The 8,588-nt window shown below is 47.5% G+C and overlaps 1 pseudogene; it reads left to right on the top strand.

Moving 5' to 3' along the window:
- The first annotated feature begins 5,595 nt into the window (after nt 1–5,595).
- Nucleotides 5,596–6,291, top strand: LOC100769952 (annotated as a pseudogene).
- The last annotated feature ends 2,297 nt before the right edge of the window (nt 6,292–8,588 follow it).

Here is an 8,588-nt window from a genome sequence, read left to right as displayed (position 1 = left end):
ATGGTGATGAGATGCTTATGGGAACTGAGAGCTGAGTTTCTGAAAGACACGCCCAACCTTGGCTATGGGGTCAAGGACTGAAACCTCCAGACCTATTCCCCTCCACCTCCCCACCCCCAGCACTGTGCCTTCTAGCTCCACTCCTGTGGCAGCTGGCAGCTGGCAGTCATCGCAGCCCTGCCTAACTCTCAGGCTCTTTGATGTTCCACCCACTTTCATTTCTGGCCCTGCTCTCCTTCACTTCTATCCTGCTCACTCACTCCCACAGAGTCTCCAGCTTGAATCCCAGATTCACCACAGTGGGACTATCCTCCTGTCTTCCTACTTCTTCTCTCCACATTCTCATGCCTCTTCCTCAATTAATTATCTCTATCAGAGAGGTCCACTCCATAGCTTAATCTTACTAGTTCCAGAATTGAGTTCAGCATTAAACCTTTAGTTCTAGTATTATAAAAGGTATTGCCCATAGCCTACCTCTTAATTCATATGTTGAGATCCCAGTGTCCATGGTGGTAGCACTTAATCTGAGCTTTGTAAAATGTCTTAGCTACTCTTTCTCTTGCTGTGCTAAACACCATGACCAAAATGACTTGGGGAGGATAGGGGCTATTTGGCTTACATGTCTCAATAACACTACATCACTGGGGGATGTCAGGGCAGGACCTCAAAGCAGGAACCTGGAGGCAGGAACGGATGCTGAGATCATGGTGGAACACTACTTACTGGCTTGCTCCCCAAAGTTGGCTCAGCTATCTTTCTTAAACCACTCAGGACCACTCCCTTATGGTTGACACACACTCTCTGGTATCCTGAACCCTCCCACATCAATCATTATCAAGAAAAATCCCCTTATAAGCAATCTAATGGAGTTTCTTCTTCCCAGATGACTCTAGCTTTTGTGAAGTTCACAAAATCCTAACCAGGATTGGAGGTTATTGAGCCATGAGGGTCAAGTCTACATCCTAACACAGGCCCTGTGGGCTGCCTTACCCCCTGTCTACCATGTGGTTACACAGTGAGACACTGGTGGCCTGCAACCCAGAAGAAGACACTCTCAGATCCTAACCATGACCAACTTGACCCTGGACTTTAAGCCTTCAGACCTGGAAGACATTTGTCCATAATAAAAGGGCACCTGGGGTCCTGACTGTCTTATTACTTGTTAAGCAGTTTCCATCTGCTTCAGAATTTGAGGGAAGAAGAAGAATGCTTTATTGGACCTTCTGGCAGACCCCAAAGTAAAGACTCTCCATTTTTTTGAGAGACTACCGCCTATTTTGTCACTTCTGTGCTTTCTCTGTTACATAGTCATCCTATAGGTGTTTTCACCTGTTGCTGATTTGAAGGGCAGAGGAAAGGACTTCCACACCCAATAAGGAGTAGAAGGCAGCTGTATGCAATCCAATGCTGCAGCAAGGAGAGAAAAGACAGGCACATCAGGACAATCTTATTTGCAAAGAGCCTGGAGGGATACAGATGTGGGGAAAACCAATAAACAAAAATATGTGACAAAGAAGACCCCTCTCCAGGCTAAAGAGTCAGAGGCTTGGCTTCCTGTAAAATGCCTGGAAAAGTCAACAGAAGACTAAAAATAGGCAAGGGGAGGGTCTGTGTAAACCTGAAGCCTAGCGTGACCCAGATCCATCCCTCATGGATGGAGGCGCTCAGGTCCAGCTCTAACATCCAGCAGGGGGAAAAAGAGGGACTTTATTCTGCATCCTGTAGAGTTCTTTTATGCCAAATATCTAGTATACACCACCTGTATGACTTCTCTTGGACATTAGCAATACTCAGGGATCTATCTGGGTCTGCCTCTCCAGCATTTGGGTCACAGTTATGTGCCACTGTGCCTGGCCTTTTAAAGTATAGATTCTGGGAATTAGAGAAAGATGGTATGAAAGTGTCAAGGTTTGAGTGTCTAGCCTATGTACCTCTGTCACTGGGGGGAAGGAGCAGAGAGACCTCAGTAGGTTGGAAATCCCAGAGTGCAAGGTGCTTACCTTGTACCCACTATCCAAAGAAGGCCAGCGCGTCACATCCTGCAAAGCGCCCAGCCCATTTCTCAGATGGGCACCCAGACAGTGCTATGCTCTGTGGAGAGACACCATTTCTTCAAAGACTCTGAGTTTGTTCACAGTGGTCAAACTCATAACTTTAGTGTGACCTGCCCTCCTAGTGTGACAAGTCAAAACAAGATGCTTCAGCAAATGAAGTTTAATAGAAATTAAGTAATGTTACATTTCTGCACACCCAAGTCTTAAGAGTTTTATACCCACTACCAATACCTAGGCCCCAGAGTTTGCTTTTTGTCCCCTCTGGGAGTCAATGCCAGCAAGTTTTCCTTGGCTTCTGGAGCTGTTTGCTTCAGATCTGGGTGGGGCCCAGAAGCAGTAGTCACAACTCTGCAGAGGAAACTCCTTCAGATTTCTTCCCTGGGCATGGTGCCACACACATATGTCGTAGTCAGTGCCGAAAAGCCCTCCAGGGCCTCGGAAAGCCATTCACCTCCAGACTGCTCAGACCACTTCCCAGTGCCCTCTTCCTCTGCCACCTCTCCTTCACCCAACTTACCCACTTTTTCCTGCTCCAGGAAAAATATTTGGACACTACACATTCCTCCTGTAACAGGGGACAGAGGATGAGGGCAGGTCTGTGGTTGCCTAGGTGACCTCAGAGCACTTCAACCATGCAGCCAGCCCCTGGGGGGCTTGGGCTGGGTGTCTGCTGCCAATCTGAGGAAACCGGTCCCTGCAGTACCTGGGAATGGTGCCAGGGATTTGAGAACTCAGAGCATCTATGGCCCTCACAGATGTGCTCCCAATGCTTCTCTGCCCTTGACCAGTTGGGGCTCTTTGAAGGCAGGGCCAGGTAGGGCTAGTTTGAACACTCATGTCTTGTCTGTTTTTGCTGTCCTTCCTCCTGGAGTGTCTCTCCACTTCTCTGCAGCCTTCAGCAGTATTGTGGAGGTCAGAGGCTCACATGGTTCAGGCCAGAAGTACTGATGAGTCCACAGTAGCACAATTCAACAGACAGAAATGGACTCCACATCACTCACATTCTCCCAGAAATCTCAGACACAAACATGCTCTTGGACCCTGTGACACTTCTGTTGGCCCCTATTTTTCTTTTCTACCACCCTCAAAGCAGAAAGAACAAAAATGGTGCCTTTCTTTCCCCAAGTCATACCCTCCCGGAGCCCTAGCCTTCGCCCATGCTAACTCCATCTTCCACTGACTTTGCTGCTGCCCCTCACTTCCTGTGCCCTAGCCTTCCCATACAGAGAGGGCACTTAGAGCCTGCTATGGAAGGGGGGATTTGAGCAAAGTCATCGAAGCACTGGTATATCCAACCCACATCCTCATCCTGGCAAAACCTGCTAAGAAATGGCAGGACATGCTGGAGAGGGTACTGAAGACCCGGTGACCCAAGTTTTGACAAGTGGCACCTTTGTTTCTATAAAGGGAAGAGGAGCGGTGCCTATGGTTCTGATGGAGGCAGGCTTGGGTCCCTAAGGCAGGGAGGTTTGTTCCTTTCTCCCAACACTCCATCCTTTCTATGACCCTCATGTCCATCAATGCCCTGTCCACTGTTCTACCCTCTGTCACTAACCCATGTCCCTGCCTTGTGTATGTCTCCACCAACAATCTCAGCTGTGATCTCAGGGCCCATGTGGACACCCTGGGTCCCAGCAACGAATTTCCTAGGAGAGGCAGGAATCAAATAGGGCCAGCTTGTTATTCCTGGATGGGGTTGGGGCTGTGTCAGGCTGCTTTAGAGGTCAAGAGAGTTCAACATGTGTGTAGTTAGCCTGAGTCACTGGGTAGGCAAGGAAGCTGTCAAGTGGCCTGGGGAGTGGGAAGGAAGTGGATGGTGTTTGTGATACTGAAACTAACTGGGGGCTTTTGCTTATTTATTTTTACATTGTTTTTCTGTTGTGCTTTGAAGGTACAATGTCCTCTACAGTCTCACATGTTTGAACACTCCGTTTCCAGGGCGCACAGGCCTTGCTTGAGACAGGAGCTGGCTGAAGGAAGTGGGTCCCTGCGGGCAGGCCCGCTCCTTGACCTGTCTCTGCTTCCTGATGGCAGATGTTATGTGACCAGTCAAACCACAGATCTGCTGTAATGTCTCCCTGGGGATGATAGATTATGTCCTTTCTCAAACTACCTGCAAAATGGAGCCTTCCTTTCAGGGTCTTCTTGTCAGTCGTTTGGCCACAGGAGCAAGTAACTCATACATAAGCCTTACCCCCTATAAAGTATGGCATTAGAGGCGTATGGGTGTGCCTCAGTGAGTAGAGTGATTGTCTAGCAAGCATGGGGCACAGGGTTTGGTCTTTAAGACCGCATACATCAGTGTGGTGTGCATATCTGTGATCTCGGCATTTGGGAGGTGGACAAAAGGATCAGAAGTCCAAGAGCATCCTTGGCTATATAATGAATTTGAGGCCAGCCTAGAATACCTGAGGATATGCTGGTTTGATTATCATAACAGAGATGTTGACCTCTCCAACTATAGCTTTGAGTCTGCACATCAGGCAAGCCCTTCTATTCCACGTAGCTTCATCGTTTAAATTCTTGAAACAGTAAGTCCATGCAAGAATTTTCTTTCCTTCCTTAGAGATCAAATCTGTTCCTTCTTTGATCAGCATATATGAGGGTGTAGATACTCATCCCTGGTCCACTTTTCTGGCATGAGGTATAGAGACTCACACAGCAAGGACTATGCTGTGCCTGGGCCTGTCTGGATCCTAGGAGACACTGCCTGTGGCTTCCATGCCTCATTCTCTTACCTGTGAGGCAGGACTTAGAGCGTTGTTCTTGAGGAGTGTTTTGAATGTTTATGGAAACAAACCTTGCTAGTTCTACTCAGACGATTCCTGCTCTGATTAATGTAATCTTTGCATCTGCTCAGGAAGTAAGTTCTATCATATCCACGTGTACAGAGAAGCAAGCTTAAGGTCCGGGAAAGAGACATGGGTGTTTTAAAAACCACATGACACATATGTGGCAGAAGTGGGGTCCTAACTCAGGCAGACTTCGGGGAGCTCCTGCTGTGTTCAGCTGGCTCAGGCAGAAAGGCAGATATGAGAACCAACCCCAAATGCCTGCAAGGGCAACATGGAATACAACTGTGATGCATCAGGCACCCCGATATTTCAAGAGCAGCTGGGCATCGGGATGCTTAACATTCCCAATTTAAAATGTCAAACCTTTTAAAACTTTTGGTGAGGAAAACACAAAACAAACAACACACTGTTAACTCCAGGCTATCTCTAGCTCATGGGTGGTCTGTCCATGACATTCTAGTGAAGGCCAAGGAAGGTTAGTTTAATCTCAACCAATGTTCCATGGTTGTGGCTGCCTGGAAAGCAATGTTGAGAAGGATTCAGAGTCTGACCTCCATGGGAAAGACTAGCAATCTATTGGCAATGTCTGCTATGGGTATAGCCTGGGAGAATTATATCATCTATGCTATGAGTTTGCTCTAATGGATTAGATACTATACTGGTGAGCTAGAGGTTAATTCCATTCATCCTGATTGTACTGGTATCTGGGTCTGAGAGGAGCTAGAGGTGGTAACAGCCTTGGGAAGATGTCTTGGTCCAGTTCAACCTCCAGCTACAGCTCCAATACCAGCATAGGCTCAAGCAGTGGCTCCAGCTCCTTCTCTATATCCATTATACAGGAAGTTCCCACACATCCCGAAGCTCCAGTTCTAGCAGCTCCTCAGGCTCCCTGAGCCCTTCTCACTACAAGCATGACAACAGGCAATGTCCTGGCTCCACCTGAAAGAGATGAAAGGGAGAGGAAAGGGTAGGGCCCTTCACCTAAACCCCCCAAAGTGCACATGGGAAGGCCTATCAAGAATGATCAAGGATCGTATCATGGAAATCTTTTCTACTTATGGGAAAATAAGTGATTGGCATGCCTGTAGAAAGGATGCATCCTCATCTATCTAAAGGCTATGCATATGTGGAATTTGAGATTCCAGATGAAGCAGAGAAGTCACTGAAACACGTAGATGGAGGGCAACTGATGGCCAAGAGAGCACGGCTACTGCTGTGTTGGCCCCCAGGCTCCGCCACTCCGTCTGTGATTCCACTCACCCAGGAGAATGCTTCCACCACCTCCCATGTGGCACAGGTCATTCACAACCATGATGAAGTCTTATTCCCTAAGGTACAGGTCCCCCATTCGGAGGAGGTCTCCATCTCCCGATCTCCCCACAGGAGCCACCCCAGCTCTAACTCCTTCCCACAAGCAGGGACATCGATGTGTATCTCTATAACTTATGTTCCCTGGCTCAGTTTTGTACTTTCTCTAGCCAAATGAGGATCTGGAAGGGAGGATCCCTTACCAGGGCAGGCTTTGAAGAGAGCAGTTGAGATTATTTCCTCTACAGGAGGAGTCTGGCTACAGAGGTACTGTTGATTCAGGACTGCCCTGTAGTTTTCTGCCTAGAAAGTTCACCCCCTTCCAGTTCTTGAGTCTTGTTGGTAGCAGAGCCAGATGGGGCAAACAAGTCGCCATATGGCAACACATAGTTTTCCACCGATGACCGGCAGGCAAACTGGTCATGCCCTTGCGGTTGCTGTGCCATATCTGTGGAAAGGAGACCAAGCTGCTGTGCTGTTAGGTCTGACCATGTTCCCTGAGGAGTCCTCTTCAACTTCTAGGGTTAAACACCTTTGAAGGGTTCCTCCACCCCATAAAGTGTTGTCTTTTCCTCTCCCCTTGTCTCTGTTACTCTCTGAAATTGGTGAGCCAGTTTTCTACAGGATCCTGGTGGAGCCTACCCCACCCCTACTGTCGCCTGCTATTCATGGTGATGTTGCAGATTAACCTTGGCATTTACTCTCTGCTTCTTTTGGCTTTCATTGTGCAGTCAGTACTATAAAATTTGTTTTGTGTTTTATAACTCGGTAGCGTTTTAGATAAGGTTGTGTTTGCACTTGTGTAAAGTGGAAGGATTGTGTTGAAATAACCTAGAATTAAAATGCAAAATAAAATCCCATTCATCTAGACTCTGATTGTCTCTGCTCCGGCTCTCCTCCAATCCAGTATGCCTTCAGATTCAGCAACTTTTCGGTGTGCTCCACATGTTCCAGGGGCCAAGTATGCCACCCATTGGACCATTTTGGCTTCATCTAAGCAGGGATTACAAGTTCTGCAATCTCCAGTGTTGCCACAAGAAGCCCACTCTACCCAGGCATTTTATGGCTCATCCAGGCTTCAATTGTGCCTGGCAAAGGGCCATTGTACAGTGCGTGTTATTTTCACCTGGCAAACGATTCTTCTCCAAGGTGCCTACTGCCTTGCCCTGCTTTAGTCCTCCCCCCCTCCCCCCCCGCCACACACACAAGAGCCAAGGACCTTGACTCTCCACCAGAGTCTGGCTTTCTCCATTGGGAAATCCTCAATCCCCTTTCTGGGGCAACAATCTCATGTGGTTTGAGTACACCCTTCAGTATCTCTCCTTGTCCTAATTTGCTTAAAAATGTGTTTTCCCCAATGAAGCCAGTCTTGTCTTGAGCAGTTCTCCCATCAGCTACTAACATAAAACTGAGCTCCAAAACACTAAGGTTTCCGTGAAGCCACACGGAGGCCACTCTTGAGCCACCTCAAATGGGTGCTACTTCAGACATCATGGTGACAGACTGGTATCTTCCCTTGTTGCAGCCCTGTTGAGTTCTACTAGGGCTTAATCTGACCCCAAGTCTCCTTTCCCTGTAAATGATAAGATGCAAAAATATAAACATAGACCAGTGACTCCAACTTTTGACTTTGGATTTTCAACATCCACTTTTAAAACATAACAGAAAAGTAATCTTAGGAATCTGGGCTTTTTTCTGTACAAAAATAAGACTTTTTGAGAGAGAAAACTACATAAGTTAGGGCATAAGGTTTATTTCCCAAAGAAATGAGAAAAGGAGCCGGACGGTGGTAGTGCACACCTTGAATCTCAGTACTTGGGAGGCAGAGGCAGGTTAATCTCTGTGAGTTTGAGGTCAGCTTGGTCTATAGATTGAGTTCCAGGACAGCCAGGGCTACACAGAAAAATCCCTATCTCAAAAACAAAAATCAAAAAAGCTGGGGGCAGTGTACCCTAAAGACAAACCCAGCTTTCCAAGGCCCAGGGAGAAGAGATGGCTGACAGAAGGCTGCTATTCTCTATCCTGACAAAATGGGTCAGGTTTTAAGGAAAAGAAAGAATCCTCTAGATGAGTTTGGGGAAACTGAAAAGCAGGAGAAATTTTCAACAGATGCCTGATAGGGAAGCCTTGAAAAGAGACCTGGGTGCAAGTTAAGCAGAATGGTGCAGCCTCATCAGAGTCTCCTATGACCCTGCAGACATTGGGAGGAGAGCCCACACTGTCTGTTCCCCTGAGATGAGTATGGCATGAGTAGAACATGGAAGACACTGAGCCAAGGTAGTGGTTCATTACCACACAACAAGAAGACACAGTCACCAGTGGCCAGATGTGCTGTGCAAACTGGCAGCTACATGAGGATATGCTCAGTCTCATAGACACTGACAACAGCAAGTTCTGTGGTTTCAACAAATGCCAATTGAAATGTATGTTG

Source organism: Cricetulus griseus, chromosome 3 (assembly GCF_003668045.3).
Source record: "Cricetulus griseus strain 17A/GY chromosome 3, alternate assembly CriGri-PICRH-1.0, whole genome shotgun sequence".
In the NCBI taxonomy this organism is placed as follows: domain Eukaryota; kingdom Metazoa; phylum Chordata; class Mammalia; order Rodentia; family Cricetidae; genus Cricetulus; species Cricetulus griseus.
The sequence above is the reverse complement of the archived record's forward strand: the minus strand, read 5'-3'. Positions and strand labels throughout refer to the sequence as shown.